Source organism: Pteropus alecto, unplaced genomic scaffold, assembly GCF_000325575.1.
Source record: "Pteropus alecto unplaced genomic scaffold, ASM32557v1 scaffold72, whole genome shotgun sequence".
NCBI lineage: Eukaryota > Metazoa > Chordata > Mammalia > Chiroptera > Pteropodidae > Pteropus > Pteropus alecto.
This window is the reverse complement of record NW_006436811.1, coordinates 7,788,287-7,811,290: the sequence shown is the minus strand read 5'-3', so window position 1 is coordinate 7,811,290 and position 23,004 is coordinate 7,788,287. Positions and strand designations below refer to the sequence as shown.

Genomic DNA, 23,004 nt, shown 5'->3' with positions numbered 1-23,004 from the left:
CATCCGATTCTCTGTCATCTGTCTCCTGCATTAACCATAGCAAAATGTAATTTTTAAAACTGGTCTTTGGTTTGTTCCAGTGTGTTCATTGTTATCAAGTAGAGTGAATACTCAACCATATTGTACTATTAATTCCTGTTTGTTTTTGTCCCTCAATATATTGTTTTCTTCAATATTAGAAAGGCCTTCATTTTGATAATTCTGTAGTTGGATACCCAGTTAGCAACTATATCCTTCTGTATAGTGGCTGGTTTTAGTTAGAATTTTACATTTGAGCCAACCGTTTGTGAATTCCACCTTGAGTCTTTGACTTTGTGATAATGCCAGGCAGGTTTTTGTTACATCTAGTTTAATAATTAGGTTTAGCTTCTCCCTTAAATTAATCACTGTTTGATTTAGTTCCTGCAGCCTATCTGTTGCAAAAGATAAGGTGGTATTTGTAATATTCTCAATGCTTTTTCTAAGAAAGACCAAGGAAACAGTTACTCCGTTTCTTTCTCCCCCCCTCCCCTCTTTTTAAGTACATGCTTTACAGAAAATTATACTTTATTTCCAGAGGTTTTATCTTTTTAAGCAATATTTTTTTTTAGCCTTGGAGCACTTTGCAAGGTTACTCTCAAATTCTTTCTTGGCAGGCCTAATTATTAGTTTGTACTTGACCTGCTAATCTTTGAGCGTTTTCCTATATTTCTTCATAGGCCTCCCATTCCAGTTTTTGAAAAGCAGTTAGCTATTTATTTTTCCTCCTACCCCATCCCCTAAGCCTCTACCCAGGGACTGATCATTTTGATCCTTGGCAGATGTTTATCTTAGGCAATGGATAAGGTCTTTAAAATGGTCTTCAAAAGATCTCGGTTCATTTTCTTAAAGCTGCGTATTTCCTTTTCAGGAATAAAGCTCCATTTTTAAGAATTGATTAGTGGCCTCTTGTAGCCTCTTCCAGTGTTGGAGTGACTGTGCTATCTGGTTTGGCAGGACTCTTTCTCAGTGGGCAGCTGCCTCAGTGGGCAGTGAAACTCTCCTGCCTTACCCCAAGAGATGTATACTCATGTTGCATTGCCATTATTTTTGTCTTCCTTTCACTATCTTAATGAAAACTATGAGGCCATTATTTAAAAGGATCTTAAAAGCGGTACTTCATAGTTTCACTATATAGGCTCTTTCAGTATAATGTATATATGAGCTGGCAATAGCTATATTTCATAATAAAGGGAAATGTTTTATGGAAAAAGGAAAGCATACTAGATTATTACAGCAAGTAGCTTAGGAAAGCAAGGGTCCAAAATATTCACCATCTGCTTTAGTAGACTTTTGAGAATAACATAGTACAGTCTGAAATTCATTTCTCCTTCATAGTTTTATCTTCTCGGTATTGCCTCTGGTTCTACAGGCTATACTAGACCGTGGATGTGAATGTGAATGGACCATATCATGCACATCAACTCAGCATCTTCTATTTATGCACCTACCTGTATCCTGCATCCTAATGCTTTTCTTTCTCTATCTCCGGAACATCTACATACCAATGAGTCATTCCATCAGCTTGTTGCCATGAAGAGTCTTCTCCATTTATTTCAGTCTCGTGTTTGCTGATATCCCCTCTTCATAAAACCCCTCAGAGGGCCTCATCATTGCTAATTCTCACTCTTAAATTTAGGAGTTAGATCTAGTAAAAAAACAAACAAACAAACAAAAAAACAGGGAAGAAGCCTAATTTCATATATCTAGACAGGTCATTCAGAGCACTCTATGTCATCAGCCCTTGAGCAGAGGGAGAAGTCCCTTCAGGTCACACTGTAGCTGGGGTCTCAAGCTATGCTGCTTATGTGCTTTCTGCATGCCACTCCTACTCTGCTTTATGGGTTTAGAAACTGGGAATTTGTCTTGAGGCCAGACAGAACTTATTTTCTGTCCCTGGTTGCCGTGCATGTCCACTTCCTCACCCCATATTATGGAAGACAGTACAACACAAACAATACTAGTATCTTCATTTTCCAGCCAAGAAACAAAAATCGTCATCCAAGTGGATACCTATGAGCTCACCAAATTTCCACGTCATTGTTTATGCCTAGATAGGAGTCATTTCCTTTCAACTCCTTAAGGACTCCTATAGATGCAAAAATACTACATCATATAAATTACAATAATTTTTTAAATGTATACATTATTATCAGGCAAAGCCTACGGATTTATTTATTCTTGGATGTACCCACAGTGCGGCCTCGGCAGCCAGTGGTCTTGGTGTACTGGCCTTGAACACGAAGGAAGTCCCCAGAAATGGTACAACCCTCTGTGGGCCCAAATTTTCTTCAGTTGCTCCAGATCTTCATGGAGCTTGTTGTCTAGACCATTGGCCAGGATCTGGCAGTATTTCCTGTCCTTCACATCCTCCTATCTGGAATCTTGTACTGGTGTGGATTTTGCATAATGACAATCACACGTTCCACCTCATCCTCAGCTCTCCTGCCCTCTTGTTGAGGTTGATGTCTGCTTTCCTCAACACCACATGATCATGTCTTCGCCCCACACCCTTAATTGCAGTGATGGCAAAGGCTTATTTTCCACCGCCCATCAATATTGGTGTTGAGTACTTGCAAAATGTGCTGGAACTTCTCAGGGATCACTAGACATGGCAGCAGCCCTAGTGGCTGTAGGCCTCCTGTGCGGAAAAAGCACAATAGTTTTGAAATAGTTACACGTGTATCTCTTTCACATTTGAATTTCTCACTTTGAAAAATATATATTTTACATACAAACAAGATTTACTATTATAAATTTAGTGTGTATGTATATATGCCAGTAGGTTGGTATCTGCATTTAAATTAGATACACAGTAGTATAAAGTTTGTGCATATGATGCAAAGTAGTATGATACATACATGAGTAAGTTGGGTGTATGAATCAAACAGTAGTATAATGCACATGTGTGTATGTGTGTATGTATACATATGACTCAAACACAAAGTAGTGTATGTGTATGAATCGGTTAACAATCTGTGTGTGTGTGTGTGTGTGTGTGTGTGTGTGTGACTGTGAGAGAGAGAGAGTCCAACACAGTAGTTAAATGTGTATAGATCAGACTCAATACTGTAATTGTGTGTGTGCATGTGTGTATGAGAAGGGGGAGGGAAAATCAGAGACAGGCAAGTATGATGTGTATGTGTGCATATTTATGTTTGCGTATGATTCAGACATATAATAGTATAATGTATATGTATACTGAATATGTGTGCGTATGAATCAGACTCAGAGTAGTATAACTGGAAAAACACTGTATAAATAAAACTTAATGTTGATTCCAAAATGATAACACCTACATGACTTTGCACAATCACACAACCTTTAAGGCACCATTAGTAAAATGTGAGATTTTTACTAGATCTAACTAAGGTCCTTTATGGTTCTGAGTTTGATAGTTAGTGCAGTTGCTGTCACAAACTACTTAGCCTATACCACCCCTGTGTGAATTATGACATCTGTAATAACACTTATAATTGACCTTTCAGCATTCAGAATATCCATTGTATCTTTGTTTATTAGCTTCTGCAGGAGAGAGACATAACTAATTTCATGGCTATTTTTTCTCAACTATGCCTACACTGGCCTTGGTTTTTATAATTAAGGGAATCTAAATACTTCCTTGGAGATACTATTAAAACTAAATTTCTCAATCGTTGGATTAACATAAAGACAAATTTGCAGCAATCTATGTCTCATCTCATTAAGGCTACATGGCCACATAGTACCTGACTAAAAGTGATTGAGTAAAATCCTTGAAGTAGTCATCATTGGAGGCATTACGTAGGTAGTACTTGCCACAGGCTAGTTATCAGCAAATATTTGTGGAATGAACAAATTGTATGATAAAATGCATTTTTCAAATTTACTGTCATTTTTTTGCCTGTGTGTTCTCTGAAGATCCCTTTGTGATGTTTTCATTGGGGCCGGTGGAGGGACTTGATTTCCCACCATCATGACTACAGGATGGCAGTGCTGTTTAGATGCTGTTTGTAGCTGTGTCGGAGACGGAGGGGAATTGGGATGGTGGCAGCAGAACGCTGGTGCTTTTTTGTCTTTTGGGAACAATGATTTCACCCCCTTTAGAGGAACCATCTTAAACCAGCGAACCAAATTATTTCATTAGCTCTATGTCCATAGAATCATATGGGAGCTTTTTCTCTGGGCATAAATCTTGTGTCCATAGGGCACTGAAGCAGTTAATCTAAATGCTCTCTTTTGGAATCAAAGTGCAGTGCGGACATAGCACTGAGTTATGATACTGGAACATCAGAAGGTCCTCCTTTTCTTATAGACTGTTCTCTTACTAGCATGTGGTAACTGTAAAAGGAAGCGAAAAACTCTGTAAGGGAAAATTATAAACAAAGAGAATTTGGTAATCTAATACAGAATCTAGCTCCTTTTTCATCGCATGAATGCCTTACACTTAAAAAAATTTTTTTCTTTTCAAAATTCATTTGAACATTAATCACTAAAGCTCGCTGTGATGGCAAAAAATGCTTTTAAAGGCCCTCTGTCATCTTGGGCTGATTGGGTGGAGTGGTAATTCTTTGATACCTTATTTCAGCCATCTTGTGGAAAACAAGTAAATGTGAAAAATGACTTTGAAAAATTTGTCTGATTATCAGTTATAAATATTCTTCAGGAAGATATTTGGCTCTAAAATGAATGAAATAAGAATGTGTAATATAAGGTTGGTTGACCTAGCAGTTTTGATGTCCGTGCAGTTTACCATAAAAAATACTAACACAGGCACTGGAGGTTTGGTATTGGCAATATAGCTCTTTTCGGGGCCTCCTTACAGCGTTTTGACATTTTTGCATTAGGTTTGTGCTGAATCTAACCTCAGAAAGGAGACTTCTTCCCGAGTCAAAATGAAACTAACTATTCATATTAGGGGGTGGTGGGGAAAGAGAAAAAGTGTCTTCCCCTGAGGAGCAGACTGCATGAGAGTTCTGCCAGCTGGCCTGTTTGTGAGAACTCGTGAAGTCATCAGGCCAGAGCTATTTTGATAAACTGACACGGTGCTCCAAGGCAGCTCGAGGTGCTGCACAGAGGAAGCTCTGAGAGAGGTTTTCAGAAGCAGAAAATTTCCCTGCTGACTGACAGCATCACCATTTCACACCGGCTGGGACTCTGACAACTCCAGGAAGCATGAGGACTTGTGTAATGGCTCAGGCGGAGGGAGGGTGAAGAGGATTTCTGTCCTTTACAGGTTACCTGAAGCAGTATCTCGATATCGAGATGCCAGGACTGTCCAACAGAACAGGTTGCCATGAGTAAGGAAAATGGTGCTGGTGTAAAACTAGAAATGAAGTCTTTTGTTTATAGAGCAAGACAGATATTTTTCTATTTTCTTTTACTCAAAAAGGTCAGAAATGCAAATGCTGCCCTTTTGCCGACACAATCCTATAGATTATGAGCAAAATAAAGGAAGTGGGATATGCATTATATATAACTTATCAGCATATTGAAAACAAATCGAATACCATGTTGGACAGTAAATTATCCCAGAACAGCCCCAAAGTAGTAGAAAATACTGTTCTATTGCATTTTTTAAGCCCTTAAGAAAAAGATTTATCACTTGTAAATTTTTTTGTAACCTGAAGTTAATTTTAATTTTCTGATTATGAACTCTGCCTGTGGGTTCTGTCACTAAAGATCCTTTAGAAAATGAATATTTGATTAGAGAATCATCTACCGGATGCTGTTTTAACCACTTCCGAAATGATCTAAAAGTGTACACAGAGCTTTATCCCTTTAGAGACTTAGAAAAAGTCCAGATACATCAACCAAATGGAGATAAATTTAGAGATAATGAGATACTAAGTTTTGAGTGTAAAAAGCTAACTCTTTTTCAGCTTTACTGATGCAGTATTTCAAATTCAAAAGCAAGAGGTGTGCTTTGATAAGTAGCTTCCTACAATAGAGAGTGAATCAAAGCAGACACTCTTTAGCATGAGTGCACTCAGGGGTCATGACTGTGAAAGCTGCCATGATTCAACCCTGGCTGGGCAATGGGAAGCCAGAGACAGGAAGCTGTCTTGTTTATTAGAAGTAGGGTAACCACAGTCTCAGGCAGCTGAGGAAGATTCTGCTGGCACTTTCATTCTGAATAATAGGCCCTTGTGCAAAAAAAAAAAAAAAAAAGGCCAAAGTATTTGGTATAGGTGTTTATATATTACTAAACACTACAGTACTCTTGTTTGCTTCTTAAAATTTTTAATTAAAAAAGGTACAACCCTTAAGTGTTTCTTATTCAGTAGCAGTTTAACAAAACTCTCATCTGAAGTCAAGATATGAAAGAATGGCCTTGATTTCTGCAGTGCTGTATGAACGGAATATAACTTTAGTTTGTATGGGTGTGTCCTTCAAAATACACCAAAAGATATTTATTCAGAGATTTCCACTGTATTTTAGCAGAAGAAAGATTAGAATCACCTTGGGATTACTGGGAAGGTCGGGGAAGGGTTGCACAGTAAATTTTTATTATTTAATAGAATTTCGGCCATCATTTGAAACATTTTCAATTACAGATGAAGAAACTGAGACCCAAGAGTGCCTTTTTTACCTGAAGTCTCACAATCTGGGAAGTATTACAGAAATTAAATGAATGAATCTAAGAGTTACTGTATGTTCAATAATTGACTTGTCATTTTGGGGGGATATTAAGAAAAACTGAAATATGCTTGTATTAAAGCTTTTCTGGACATAATTTATTCATCCTCTGATGCTTAGAAGGTACTTAAGGATCATGAAATTTGGTATAATTTTTAAAAGCTGTGCTTGAAATCCAACTCCTCACTTATTGCCGTGAGACCTTGGGCAAGTTATTTAACATATTTGGGCCCAAATTTTCTCATTTGTAAGATGAATTTAATAACAACCTACCTGGAAGGATTATTGTGATGTTTTGAAAGAACAGATCTGAAATGCCCAGTATGGTTCCTGGTATGTAGAAAGAGAGAGCAAGGTAAATGCGAGCTGTTGCTAAGATTGTGACTAATGACGTTATTTTGTTGTACAATACTTCAAGGCCCTCATTGGAAAGATCCATTTTCGTTGGTGTTCAAGTATTGGACCACACAAAGTAATCCAGAAGCCAAGGTTTGGATTTAGCCCTCTGACCTCACCTCTGTATACTAGAAATAATTTTCCTTCTGGTGGGCTGAAATAAATGCTCTATCAGGAATAAAGTTCAGGAAGTTGGAACCTGTGAATAGAGATCAGTGAACATTTCACAGAGAGTAGATAATAGGAATAACAATGTCAGCTTCCCAGTAGTAGGTTTCATTCTTTGGTCATTTTATATAGTAAGATCTCTTTCTTCCACTTCTCACTCTTGGTTGTGTATGGGTATGCATTTTTATAGGTTACTTTTGCATGTATTAAACGATTATGATAAAATTATGACATAAATTTCTTTATACCTGTTTCACAGATGAGGAAACTAAGGCTCTAGGAAACTTACCAAAAATTACATAGTTAAAAGTGGTTTATAACTCTGTTTCAGTTTTTGTTTTTCCTTTCCCTGTATTACTTACTGTATCTCTCTTTGCCTGAGTCTTCCCCCACTCCCTGTATGTTTGTGGCCTCCTTCATTTTCATCTTTGGTCTTTCTCTTCTCCCTTTACATGTTAATTCCTGTTCCCCCATCCCATTTCCCTTATGTATAACACAAATAACTTTTAAGAAGTTTCTGTCTTTAATAATTTTTAAATTTCATACCAATTTAAAAATCAGATACATTTTCTTTTAAAAATGTTGAATTAAGTTATAATTTGTGGCCAGTGATTCAATCCACCTGTGTGTCCATGACTAGCTATAGGAAAAGTAATTTGTTATTCTTGTTTAGGATATGGAGATTATTCATGATATATATATTGAAAATTATGTTTTTTATTGCTGGACATTTCAACTTACACTTACCAAGTGCTCTGGTTTCATAAGTAATCACAGTAGCCACTATTTTGATTGCTTTAATTATGTCTTTTTGCAAAATCTGCTGTGACCTCTTCTTTTGGGGTCCAGTGAAATTAGAACTTTTTCAAAAGTAGTGGGAGGAGCCAGAGTTCCCTCTTGGTCCTGGAAATGAGTCAGAGGTTGTGGGCACCTGGCCCCTCAGCCCTGCTTCTTTCTTTCTGTCTCACCGCTTTGAACCTGGCAGTTCTGTTGCAGTTTATACCTACCCTCCGACAAACACACACACACACACACACACGGCTCCTTTCCCTTGCTTTTTTCTTTTTATTACCATGTAGAGTATGCTTTATGAAGATAAGGGAAACTGAAAAGTTACGAGTTCAGAAACAAAAAAGCTTGAAATTGAATACTAGACCGTGTTTTAAAAATTCCCTCATGAGGATCCAACAACTTGGGCTTGGCCACCCATCATGGTCCATGACCTCTTTTCTTTCTCTCATTAATGGCTCCCAGCATCTTCAAAAAATAATTCCGAGCTCTTCAGTTGTGCAGCGCACTGCAACTTCCTCTGGCTCGCGTGCCCAGACAAATTCTGGATCTCCTTTTACTCACCTAACGGCTCATTAATATTTTCTCATTCCAAGTTTTCTTTCCCCTTCTCTACCGGGCCCACAATGGAGGAGGAATTGTGCAGGTTTATTTTTCCACTGAGAAGAATTTCACTCTCCTCCCCTCCAAAAGAAGGCAGACATGGCTTCTAAATATTTCCACTCCTCTTTTACATATAGAATTAAAGCCAAAATAAATTATGATAATCTTGGCTTTTTGGTTGAGTAGATTTTGGATGAGTTGAGTTTACTGTAACTTTAAAATAACATTTTTTAGTTTGACAATATAGTTGGGTAACACAGTTTTCGTTTTCACAGATTACTTTTCTGAGGCTATTTGTAGACCAGAGCGTGGCAAATACTTGAATAAGTTTCACTTCTCTGTGTAGGAAACTCTTCATGTGAAATAGGATTTTTATACACTCAAAGGGATATACTGCATAATTTTACACCTAGTGCCATATAAGTTGGATTTCTTATTCATCACACACCATATGCAGTGTTATTAATCTTTACTGTAAGTAGAATGACAAGTGAGCAATAAAAGCAGGGCCTTAAAAACTACCAACAAACATACAGGGGGAAAAAAAAATCCCCTAACAGATGCTTCAGAAAGAAGTGGCAGTCAGTGAAATTTGGGTTATACATATGTTGCATAACTGATGTGCTGGTGTTGATGCTCAATATGGTCCTTGGTCTTCACTTCAGATCACAGTGTGGACTCCACTCTTTTTTCCTTCTCTTTCTCTTTCCTTTCCTCCACTTTCTCTTCCTTCCTCCCATGTACCTGTATCCCTCATACCTCCTAAATCCTATCAAAAACATTGTCTCTGGCTGGGAACCACTAGACTCTTTCTCTTCCTTTCCACTCTGCAGGCGGGTGCGTTGCATTTATCTGTGTCTGTGGTCTGAAGCACACTTATCTTTTCTCTGAAGTAGGATGAGAGGAGTCTTCTGTGATGGGGATTGGCACCGCTCATGCTCCTTGTCCCTGTCTCCTTGGCTTTTCTTGCCCATCTGACCACCCACTGTTGCTCGTGATGTTGTGCTGGCTGTTGTTTATCTTTGCCTGCTCAGCCAGTTGAACGTCAGACTCATCCATTTTTCCTGGCCCTGGGCTTGCACTTTATATCCATTGCTTATTGGTCACCTGCTGCATGGAACAAGTGTGTTTAGGGTAAATTGATGCTGTTGTTTTTCTTCTGTCACCATTGCTTATCCTACCCTCTGTGTTGAATGAAAAACCTTCTGTGGACACTCTTGACTGTTTATTTCATGGGCTGGGCCACGGTGTGATCTGCCTGTAGAGAAGTTAAAGCAACCCAAAGGCAGAAGAACCTTGTTATGTCATCCTGGGAATTAGGTTAAAGGGAATGGATTGTGCCTGTACTTTGTTTCCATACTCCGGTGGTGAGTATCATATGTGCACGGTGATGTAGAGACCAGACTCTACTAGGGTAAGCTTTGTTGCTTTCTGTTGCATCTTGTAAAGAACCAAGAAAATAACAGCTTACGAGTATCCTCAGATACTTTGATAGCAAAATAATTGCCTTGCATTGATTTATGTTACTGTGGCCCATCAATGCAAGCATCATTTTTTTTTTTCTTCTAATAAATTGTTCTGTAGCCGGGGCTTTGTGTTTTAAAGACATTTAAGTAAATGGAATGGATTTGAGAAATGGAGAAGTCAAAACTTCCAACTTATTTGATGCTAAGACTATGAGACAGTTTGGTGAGAGAGTAAAGGGCATAATTTAACTTATTAAAATTTCAAGTTAACTTTCTTTTGTAGTTTTTCTTAACATGATTTTTCTGATGCTTTAAAAATTTTACTCATGTTGTTGGTGGCCAGTATAGTGGGACTTGAGACATTTTGTTCACAGTCGCACATCCTGCTAGATGGTCTTGAGCAAGAAATTTAACTTCTCTTTGTCTTAATTTCCCTGCTCATAGATTTTAATTACTGTAATTATCCCCCACTTTCTTTATAGGGATGTCATGATGCTCTACTGTGATGTTTTGAAATAAATGTTATGTGTAAATACAAAGTACAGTATAATAGTGGAACTTTATTATTTTTTTCAAATGTAAAATCTTTGCTCACTAATTTACAATTAGGGTAGATGTGCATTGAAGACATTTAAGCTTGCGAGTCATTTTTCTTAATAAGATCATAGACATATTCCTTTTGTTTTTATTTTGGAAAATGAGACGTGAGCAATTCTTTCAAGAATAGAAAGTACGTTGTCCAGTGAATGAAAGCCCTGATGTTAACGGAAGCAGTAAAGTCTGTAGATACTAATATGTTAAGATCACCAAAAATGACGTCACCAGGAGGCAGCACAGCGTGAGATGGCCCAGGCAGGGTTACCTGGGTTCTGATCCCGAAGCTGCCTCTCAGGAGCTGCGTGCTCCTGGGTAAGTCAGGGACTGTGTTCTCATTCGTAAAATGAGTTGTTTGAACTTTCTGATCCCCGCTTTCTCTTTCGTTCTGTTATCTTAAAACCCAGCGTCCCCTTCCCTGCCTTCCTTGCCAGCTTCATCCTCTATGCTGGATCTTTGGCTTCTCCCACTGCTGCAGAGCTGCTGCACAAACCTGTGAGCTGACTCTCTGTGGCACGTGACACATAGGTTACCGATGAAAAACTCCAGCTCCTAAGGACGGGGCCCTTAATGGTTTTTGTAATATTCTGTATTTTGCATAAATTACTTTTGGCCAAAGCATCTAGATGTTTAAATGATCACTCTGAGTCAGTGGCCATCAGTGCAAGCATCATTTTTGACTTCTCTATATGAATGGCCCTAGCTGTTTTGACTAACTTGGTGGTTGTCAGTCTTGGAGTTCGGGGTGGACGTTAGATGTTTTGTTTATAACCCTCTTTAGTCTAAGAATGTTGATACTGCGAGTTGTCTAGAATACCTATTGAAGATATTCTGGAGCAGTTTCAAATTTAACATACCTTAATCATGTTTTATATGATGGAATACATGGAAAAGTTTTCTGAGATTGGGATTTTATACAACAAAATTATGACTCAAAGTTACTTTTCTTATAACTAATAAACAAGCCTTTAAATGTTCATAACAATATTCTTTACTCACTAGTCCCACACAGTAAATTTATCTTCAGTTTTACAATTAATCTGAGTCTCTAAGTCCAATTTTACTCTTCCTTGGGATCAAGATGCAGTCTTCTGCTTTTTTTTTTTTTACCTTTCAACAATGTCCTCATATAATTTTAAGCAATATTTGTAGCACATTTGCTGGTTCATAGAGATTCTCAGGATAATTTAAGCTCACAACCATTCTTTCTAGACTTATGGAACATCTGTTGTGTGTGAAGTCCAGTATCCAGGTATGTAACCTCCACCTTCTATAAAGCATTGTTCTGTCTGTTACAGAAGCTTGTGGAGGCAGTATGGTGACGGGTAAAAATCTCCAGCCTGTGTCTGCTTGGGTTTGTGTTTTTCCCCCACAGCTTACTTAATGTGTGACTTTGGTTGATCTTTTTACTTCTATACTTTTCTCATCTATGAAATAGGAATGTTAGTTAACCCTACCTCTTAGAGTGCTGAGAGCATTAAATGAATTAATACATGGAAAGGACTTGTACAGTGTCTGACACATGATAATCTTTATTGCTTATTATTATTATTATTAGCCAGTAGTAGTAGTAGTAGTGGTAGTAGTAGTATTTATACTGTGGTATTTCTTGGCATCATGGTTTTTATATTTAATGGAAAGTTGAGAGATCTATTATAAGGCATGTGTATTAAGTGTAAATAAAGTATGTTTAAGATAACGAGTTTTCACCATAAATGGCAAATGTTATTTTTCTATATAAATATTATATTCAGTATAATTAGCTTATGTAATAAGTATACTTTGATACATAATCCATTCTTAATATTTTGGTACTTCACTTTATTATAGCAAGTATCTGAAGACGCTCATTATAAAATATATATACTAGAGTTTTCTGATTGATACATTGGCTTTCTCCTGTTGAGGCGTAAGTTAATACACATGTGCTTTCTTAATGATTGCTGATACCGCCATGGTGGATGTAGTGTATAGGGCAGCCAGGGAAGACATTAAAAATGTTAGAAGGAAAGTGAGACTGTTGATTGGCAGAGATGATGAGGCCAAGCAGCAAACGAGTGGAGTATTTTAGAACTTATGAGCCAGAAACGAGCATATTACATGCAAGGGAGAGAAAGACAGTTGCCTTCCTGACTTTTTGTCTCAGCTGTAGGAATGGGAGAAAAGGACAGACACCAGAAAGGGTGATCAACCTCATCTTGGGGAGATTACATTTGATTCTGGCTGTGATGTGATGTCCAAGCAACATTGACTTTAAAACTTAAGGAAGTGGAATTGAAACTTACTTTGGGAGTAGAATTCTCCCTTTGAGTCCCGTGTGATCCGGCCAAGACGGTAGAATGTGATGTTGGGCGGGGTAGATAATGTGCTTCTTGGCTATTAACTTGATTCTCCACTTTGATAAACGGACTCATTGTTATTTCCTTTCCAGGGAGTGTCAGAAAATTTATTTTCAGTAGAAATGGTCTCCTCAAGAGTAGGACTAGTAGAAAATGTTTACGACAATTGATTTTAAAATGTAATTTCAGAATTACCTAATGGTTAACAGGTAGGCAGACCATGAGACTTCCTGTCTCTGGCACTGTTATCCTGGAGAGACCTGTGCCATGTTTCAGATGCCAAATAATGGCCGCTTTACGTTTAGACTGTTTTCCAGTGTCTGGGCTTAAAAAACCCAGACATTTATAAAATATTTCACAGTTTATTCCTCACTAAGAAGTTATCATATCGTCCCTTTTTTATACATAGGGAAACTGAGGCAAAGAAAAGTAAAATAATTTGTTTTAGGTCATGTTCCTAGAAGGTTTGGGAGCCAGACATGGAATCCTTGTCTCGTAATTCTTCTGATGCCTAATCCTTATTATTATTATTTTTTTTTAAACTTGATCCCATTTCTGTCTGTCTTTCTCCTTTTGGGAGATGGGGTTTAGTGGTGGGTGGCGATGGTATTTTTGATGTAGACAGTCGAGGTTGTCACGAGTTTGTCGCCTCTCAGTCCATGCTCCGCCACTCTTCGTGGCACGTGGAAGCCGCTTCTCCTGTTTCACTCCTTTCCCTTGCTCTGTCTTCGTCCCCACTGACACGCCTCCTCCCATTGGCGGGCCGTGCTCCTCACCACTAAGCCGCCTCCTCCCATTGGCGGGCCCTGCTCCTCACCACCAAGCGGCCGTCCTTTCCAGTGCGCCTGAGCCGTGTTTGCAGACGTGCGGGAGCCCTTGCAGAATTGGCAGTGGTGTTTTTTAAGTATGTGTGGTTAATTTTCATAATTGGTATTGTGCTGTCAAACTCATTTCTTTTTCTTAATAGCTTTCACCCAACACCATGTTTGTAAGTTATATCTGTGTTTCTGTTCGTTTGTCACTTCTGCGTAGTATTTCATAACTCTCGCCTACCATATTTTCCCTTTCCTACTGTATATCTCCACGGCCTTCAGCTCCTGTTACTACACTGGTACATTAAGCATTTCCACACACGTGTCCTTAAGAAGAGTGGAGTTACCTGATCGCGTAGGGCATGAACATACTTAATTTCACTAAGTACTGCCATATTTTTATTTTTTTCCAGAATGGCCGTACTAGTTTAAACATCCATCAGCTCTGTGTAAAATTTTCCCTTTTCCCAAATCACAGCCAAAACTTGGCATTATTTTCCTTTCTAATTTTTATTATTCTGATAGTTATAAAGTAATATTTTATTTTGATGTATATTTTCTTGATTCCTAGTGAGTTTTAACCCCCTCTCACTCTCTGTCCCTTATTATAATATCCTCTGCCTTTATAGAAATTCATATCGTTATTAACTCTTACTTTAGTTATTAAAATATTACTCTAACTGGAGCCTTTGCCTGTCACTCCCTAACCTCCCTTACTCCATTGCCTGATTGATCCTTCTAAAATTGTCACAGAATCTCTAATTACTTCACATTATCTATGGTCTCAAGAAAACTGCTCTTATGTGAATTGCCCCCACCCCAGTGTGGTTGGTCTCACAGTATATTTTTGGTATTGGCCCCCGCAGCTCCCATGGCCCCGATACATATTCGATTTCTTCACTATGCGTTACTGTACATGGCCTGTCTTCCTGCTTTTGTTAGAAATTCTCCTCGTTTTGGTTTTTTGGTTTTGACGTTCATCAGAATTTTCTATGCACACAGTTTTAACACTCAAGTTGACCAACAGAGTTTGTTTAGAAAAAGCAGCGATTCTTTGCTTGTTTTCTTCCTCCTATCTTTCCATTCTCTGCGGAACTATTCTCAACTCTTTTACCTGGTTCTTTTGATTTTTAAACTTTGTATCTCTAAATAACTTGTTTATATAGCTTTTCCTTTCAGTGCATTTCCTTTAGTTTAGCTCTTATCTATGGACTACCCAGTATGTAATATGAAGATTTAGCTCTTTTAACTCCATGCCCTCCATCAAAAATGCAACTTTCCTGGCTCTCCAGTGTCGTTGCACCGACTTTGGTTAGATCTATATTAAATGTTTATAAAATTATACCTAAATGATACCTATGGAGGTGCTGCTCACAGCTGTGTTGTATATAGTGATAACTTTTCCTTTCCTGCGAATTTTGTCTGATTTTTGTTTGTTGAGTGTTGGACATTTTGATCACTGCTTTAGTCTCCAGGTTGTCTCATTCTCTGCGCACTCAGACGCATGAGGTGTCCTGTCAGGTCCTCCTTGGAGCCTTCAGCCCTGCCTCACCTTGTGCACAGCTCTAACCCCGGAGTCCCCACAGTTGTCCTTTCTTCTCTTGTGCCCTCTGTCTCCTTGTCTCATGGTTCCGCCTTTCTTGTTTTCTCCCTTCTTTGCTCTGCATATCCTCCTATGTGAGGGAGAGGGGTAGCAGGAGAGGTAATTTTTTTGACATCTGGCATGTTCAGAATATCTTTACCTTTATACTTGATTGATAGCGTAGTTGGGTCTGGAATTCAGAATTGGAAATAATTTTCCTTTGGGATTTTGAAGGCATTCCTCGACTCTGGTGTCCTTTGGATGACATTATGGTATGGTTGCCAGTACTTTTGTTAAATGACTTTTTCTCCCCTCACTTTTGTGTTCTCTCTCTCTGAAATCTCAGAGAAGTATCTTCTTCTTCTAAGTGTTCTGGATTTCTCAATGATGTATGTAACTTTGTGTGGTCTGTTTTCATCAAGTTTTGCAGGGTACTCAGTTAGCCCTGTCATTCCAGAAACTTAAATCCTTGTTTTAGGAATTTCCCTTCCCTCCCCTCCCCTCCCCTCTCCTCCCCTCCCCTCCTTCCTTCTCTCTTTCTCTCTCTTTCTTTCTCTTTCTCCCTCTCTCCCTTCCTTCCCTTCCTTCTCTTCCTTCCCTTCCTCCTCTCCCCTCCCTTCCCCTTTCCTTTCAATACAGAAGTCTCTTGCTATACAGATAGATTCATTTACTAGTTCAAATAGTAAGCAGCCAGATAGAGACATGTCAGAGGCTCCAGGGGCACTGTTTCCTCCAAAGATTACTACTTCAAATTCATTTTCATCATCTGTTCAGTTCTTAAGTTCTGAGAATGGTTTGAGGACTCCTATTTTGATGATACTGTCCTTATCTTCATTTTCCCTGTTTCCTTTTAACTCCTGTATTTGGAAATCTTGGGCTGGAATTCCAATTTTTAAAAATTATTTTGCTCTTATTTTCTGTCCCTTGTTTTACTTTCTAGAAGATTGTGTCATCATAGCCTTCACACACTCTTATTTATTCACTTTTGCTGCTATCATATTTTTAATTTCTAAAAATACTTTTTAAAAGAATTCTTACAATAATCCTTTTTTAATGATGCCTGTTCATTTATTTTTGCTTTTGTTTTTCTTTTTGATTGCGTTAATAATCTGTAAGCTCTGATTGGAACACCAGATAGCTTCCTGGAGGCTCTGAGCTGGTCTGTGGGCTCCTCAGCAGAGTCACCTGTCTGGGCTCCTGTTTGTTCAGCCACTGATAGCAGGAGATATGTTTAAGCTTGATTCAAGGGCTTATTAGGTTCTCCACAGAAAGACTATCTAGCCTCCTGCCTGCAGGTACAGGCCAGGCAGCAGTTTGCAACCTGGCTGAGAAGAAAACTGGACATCTCACCGCTCTGCTCCCTCTCTCATTCTGCTCTCAGTGTGATTCCTTCATACACACCACGTCCCTGGTCTCTCAGTAGAGGCCCCTTGTTTTACTCTAGCCAGAGAATAAACCACTGGTCTTCTAGGATTGTGGAGGGTAGTCATCAGTGTTCATTAAGGTTAGGGTATCTGGAGACCTGACTAATTAATTCTTGGATTACCAACCAATCTCCCTTGTATTAGCTAAATTTTATCCCTATTCCTAGAGTGATATGGAACCTGGCAGTGGCAGCTTCCCAGATTCTGGGAGGTTCTCTCCTACCCTCAAACCCAGTCATATTGCTTCTCAATTTTCCTCACAATTGGTTTAGCCTCATTCAGCTTTCTGTGGTCTAGTAAATCATTGACCTTCCTTCCATATGCTTTTTGCCTCCCCCCGACCCCTCCCCTTTTTTTTTGTTGTTGTATTAACTCACGTTCTTTGCCTAAAAAATCTATTACCTTTCATTTTATTTGAATCGGGGAGAGAGTAAAAGACAGTGTGTATGATCAGTTTGCTGTCTCTTTATCCAAGTCATATTCTTCTTGGCCATTTGAGGTTCTCTACTGTCAATCATTTATCCATATGTTTTACCATGGTTTTTAAATTGAGCTTCTTTTTCTTTCTAGAATTTCCATATATATTCTAGATTTTAATTCCTCATTGAATTTCTATCCTTTTGTTAACAACTTTGGGCCACATGATAAGGGTCTACTTGCAAAATTTTAACTGTCTAAAATGTGACATTAGATGTTAATATTGCTGGACTCCAACTATGCATTATTGTTGTATGGTATTCCCAAAACATAAGTACTACAATTATTTAATGCCTTAAAGTTTCTCTCACTCTCTCTTTATTTTAAATTACAGTCACTGAAAGAACACCTATTATGTAGTATGTGATTTGTATAAGTTGTCTTGGATGGAAATTGTAGAAACCCAGCTGTGGTGGCTGAGGCCGATTGTCCTACAATATCTTCTTTGATAATAGAATTTCTATAATAGAATTTTTACTTATGCGCATGGCTGCCCGGGAAAGAAAATGACATTTTCCAGCCTCTAGGTGTGGCCAAGTAAGTTCCGGCCGGTGAGATGTAAGTGGATGTGTGGTTTAGCAGCTTCTGTGAGCATACCTTTAAAGTCACCTTAGTGCATGCTCTTTGCCCACATTCATTCCTTCTTCATTTCTGTCCTGTGGAATGTAGATGTGATGGCTAGAGGTTTAGCTGCCAGAGGAAACTAGTAAGATGGGATTAAAGCCAGTGCTGTGCATGGGAATGTGAAGAATTCTGTAAAAGATGGGGAAGCAGAAGTTTCATACCAGCCCTTGAATGCCTGACTTTGCACTCGGAGTGCCAGAGACAGAAACTGCAGTCATATCTAAGCCACTGTCCTGTAAATTTGCTGTCACTCACAGCTAAATCCAATCCTAACTGGTAGACCAAGCCAAAATTGGCCTAATCAAAAACAGGTTTATGGTTTTTTGACTTATAGAACTGGTTTATCCAAGAGGTGAAGTTGTTTTTAAGTATTGCCTCATTCAACAGTTTATGTCATGAGTATTCTGTTTCTCCATTCACTTTAAAGCTTCGCTATTTCTGCTTGCTTTATTCTTAGACTATTAAAATGTGGCAACAGCATGGCTGCTGGTTATCCTTATCATAAAAACATTTTATAGTCTTAGAGAAAGAGCAAACACTTTTTCTGATGACATACCAGTTGCCCTGGTCACCCATTTCCCAAACCAATCAAGATGACCTGTGGAGAATGCTCAGATCGGTTAGGTCAAGGTCATAGGCCCACTCCTGGGCTGCAGAGGAAGGGGCCTTCTTACCCAAACACCTGGACTAAGCGTAATTTCCATGGGGTGAAGAAGGGCTGGTTCTGAGAAGAGGCTGGGAAGATAAATATATGTCCAGTTGTAATATATACAATTAATCTTCATATTGCTATGACTTTTAAAACCAATATATATGTTAATTTCTTGCTTTTTCTATGTTTTTTAGTAGTTCTTTCCAAAGAAAGCAATGAATGTTAACATGAATAATTTATGGGATAACCAATGACAGTAAAAAGATAAGAAATAAAATTAACACCTATAATGGTGTGGTAAGGAAGTACAAAGTATTCCTTGCCTGTATAGAACACAGTAGTAAGATGATCAAATGAAAACTGTGTGTGGTTAAAAAAAAAAAAAATGTTTCTAGAGAGCATTCTGTTAGTGATAATTAAATGTTCCTTATTAGAGTATATTTGAGCAAACTCTCAACTATAGTGGAGAAAGGAACAACCTTATATAATTCATTTATAATTTCTAATTGCTTACAAGTAACTTCATTTTCTCAGGTGAGTCTCTCTAACATTCCCACCCAGTGCCACAGTTGACCCGTTTCTTTTTTTCAAATGGAAAAGCAAATCTCTAAGAGCCCCTCAAAATAAATGGAAAATGTTTCTTTTGTAAAACAACTGGAAAAGCATAGTATTTATTTTTAATACATTTTAAGAGGTGTTGTAGCCCGTGAACAAATTAAGTACTTCCATAAACTTTTTTTACAGCTTCATTTTGTTTATCATATAAACAAAAAATTGTACATATTTAATGTGTATAATTTGATGAGTTTGAATTAATGCACATACCCATGATGTCATCACCATAAAGGTAATAAATATATCCATTACTTCCAAGAGTTTTATATAACTTTGCTTTTTTTTTTTTTTTTTGTGGTAAGAACACTTGAAATGATCATCTACACTCTTAACAATTTTTTAAGTGCACGCCACCATTTTTTTTTGAATAGCAGATCTCTAGAACTTACTCATCTTGTATAACTTCATATCCGTCGACTAACTCCCCTTCCAAAAACCTTTTAAAAATTTAGCTTTGTGGAGAAGGTGAAGCAGGCATTTTTAAAAATAAACTTTACTTTTTAAAATTTGAGATTTACAGGAAAATTGTGAAGCTAGTACGGAGAATTCTCATCTACTTCACACACAGTTCTCTCATTACTAACATTTTACATTGGTTTGGTATATTTATTACAGTTAGTGAACCAATATTGGTGTATTATTAAACTGAAGTCCATACTTGGTTCAGATTTCTTTGTTTTTTACTCACTGCCCTTTTTCTGTTCCAGGATCCCATCCACAACTGCATTTTGTGGTCATGTCTCTTTGACTTCTCTTGGCTATGACAGTTGTCAGACTTTCCTTGTATTTGATGACTTTGACAGTTTGAAGAGTACTGGTCAAATATTTTGCAGAATGTCTCTCACTTGCTATTTGTCTCGTGTTCTTTTCATGGTCGGTCTGGGATTATAGGTTTTTCACAAGAGGATCACAGAGGTAAAGTACCATTCTCGTTACGTCAGATCAGTTGTATCAGAATGACTTATCACTGTTGATGCTGGCCTTGATTACCTGGTTGAGATGGGGTCTGTCAGGTTTCTCCCATGTAAAGTTACTTTCTTTCCTTCTTTCTTTATTGTTACTCTTTAGAAGGAAGTCGCTATGTGTTCTCCATACTTAAGAAGTGGGGAGTTATGCTTCACCTTCTTGAGGTAAAGTGTGCACAAAATTTGGAAGTTTTAGCTCATAAGATTTGTTTTTTCTCCCTTATTTATCTGTCCGTCTGTTCATCTATTTGTGTGCCGATCCTATCCTTCCCTCCCTTACCCTCGTCCCTCCTCCCCCCTCCTCCCTTTCCCTTCCCTTCCCTTCCCTTCCCATCCTTTCCCTTCCTCCCTTTCTAAACAGTTTTATCCGTACAGACTTGTGGATATTTACTTTATTCTTTGGATGATAATCTAATACTGGTTAATGTTGTTTCTCAAATTGTTCTAGTTTTCATCATTGGGAATTCTTTTAGTTGGCCCTTGTATTTCTTTGACAAACCCCATTATTGTGCGTGTATGTGTTTGTGTGTGTGTGTGTGTGTGTGTGTATGTTTTCAGTACTTCTCTACTTTTTTTGCACTACAAGAAGCTAAGTACTCATCTTATATTTCCTGCCTCAGTCCTAGAATCAGACATTTCTCCAAGGACATCTTGTTCCTCTTATTGGAGAATGACATTAGAATCCAAGATCTGTGTGCTCGATGTACTTGTTGCTGCCGGGGCATTGCAAAGCAGGTGTTTTTATTATCTTGTTTTGCAGATGCAGAATTGGAGATCCCAAATGATAACGCTAGTAAAGGAAGAGGGTGGAAGTAGTGGTGGTCAGAGTGTAGAAAATGAGGCCTTGTTTCTGGGCAGTTTTCCTTCTGTTCCTTTGCAGTTTGGACTGATAGGTTTTTCTCTCTCGCTAATATTTTTGTGACGTTTATTTTCCTAAGCACTCTGAAGAATCATTTATCTAAGGGCAAAGAGTAAGAGGGTTTTTATTAATGTTGTGACTGGAGAAGTTATTTATTGACTGACCACATCTTTTTTTTTTTTTTTTCTCCAAAAAAGCGTAGAAAATGATCTGCTAAAGAATATTATTGATGGCAATAAGAATAGATGCAAAATTTCTTTCAGGACTGTCGGTAAACATAGAGCTCTTAGGAGTATCTGATGGATTTAATGCTTTCCTATTTTCTTCTTTCAACCTAAACAGCAATTGCTGTGAGGATCTGCCTAACTTATTATAACTAGATCCATTGCCCAGTTTTTATAATTTTAGTCTTTATTGAAAACATAAATAGTGCCTCGAATAGAGAAATATAATCTTTTGCCAAGGAACTCTTCCTAGGGGAAACATTTAAACCCACTCTGTCTTTTTACAGTATGTACTACCATTCTCCCTTTGCCTTAAGTCATTAATCAATGCTCTTTAGAAATGGGAGCTTGGTAGCTTTTACTGGTTATCATTGTCAAGGGGAAAAATACTTGTATAATTCAAATTTACTGTACTTTAGTAAAATATCAAGAAACACTGAAATCATTATGAAAGCAGAGTGTGTGTACATGCACATGTGTGTACACGTACACATGCACACATGCACGCACACACACACACAGTTAATTTCCATTTTTCCACTAGGGCCTGTGATGTGTTGGCAGGCAAGTCGGAATGAATTTTGTAGGCTCAGTTTCATTGCTCTTGTGTTATCACAGACAGAATGGCCCTCAATCCTTCTATTATGAATTATCTTTTCCTTGTCCTCCTCCCTCACACCCTTATTTGGTCATTACTAAACATATTCTGTTCTTTTGAAACATTCGAGTGCATTAATTTTTGATGTTTGAAATGGTTTAGTCTGTCAAAGGATGAGGGTCTTAATTTTTTTTTTCCCTTCTGGCCATTAGAAGGATAATTAGAAAAGCTTGAGCAGCACTAGATCCTTATTTCATCTAATCTTTCAAGTTTACAGACTTAATGAAAAAATAGTATTTCACGGAGGGAATCTCAGTTTAACCTTGTGGAGAGGTTTTTCAGTCAATTAGTCAGAATCTACTTATCATGCATGGAATCTTATTTACCTTTTTTTTTTTTCTCCTGGTATTTGGATAATCTTTAGAAAGGTCCTGCTGCTTCTTGAATCTCCAATTCCTGTTTTACTTTGTGTCTTTCTCCTTTACTCTGTCTCCTGAGATACTAGGTACTAGAAAGTGTTCCTACTCATAGAGATCATTGTGCTGTCTCGGTTTTAATTTGTACCTCAGTTAATGGTTTCCCATATTCATTTAAATGCTTTATGAGTTCCTGTTCTCAGAAGCATAGATCTTATCTGTTTGATTGAATGACACTTTGCAAATATTTAATGTTACATATTTATGAGGACCTTCTGAATTGTTTTATTACCCTTTTGTACACACGTATCCGTATCAAGTATTAATTGATGTTAAGACTCAGCAATCCATTAAGTCTTTCAGTCAATTCAAACTCAGCTGTAAGTAGGATTCTTATAGCCCCAACTTCAACAACGTTTAACATAGCTTAGTCGAAACAAAGCTCTCTTTCTGGGTTTGCTGCTTTTCAGCTTTGATATCATTACTCCAGTGAAAAGATGGAATACTGCCTGGCTGGGCAGATGCTTCCAGCCTAGATTTATTTTCAGGATTTGGTCCTCATGCTGCTTATTGCACTAATTCTATTAAGAATTAGTCAATAGATAACTTCATCCTAAGTATTATGTCTTGAATAAACCATATATTTTGCAGAAAATAATAATACCAAGTACTTATGTAGCACTTATTTAGCATATTTATGTTTATAAAATGAAGGAGGTACAATGTCATAATCTTCCTTTTGAAGAAGATGAAATTAAGGTGTAG

General features: G+C 37.9%; 1 protein-coding gene and 1 pseudogene across 13 annotated transcripts in view; one reads left to right on the top strand and one right to left on the bottom strand.

The window, feature by feature from the left end:
• KLF12 (Kruppel like factor 12) overlaps positions 1-23,004 on the top strand; it is a 371,797-nt gene that overhangs the window by 56,679 nt on the left and 292,114 nt on the right. The window lies entirely within an intron of this gene.
• LOC102889661 lies at positions 2,190-15,430 on the bottom strand (annotated as a pseudogene).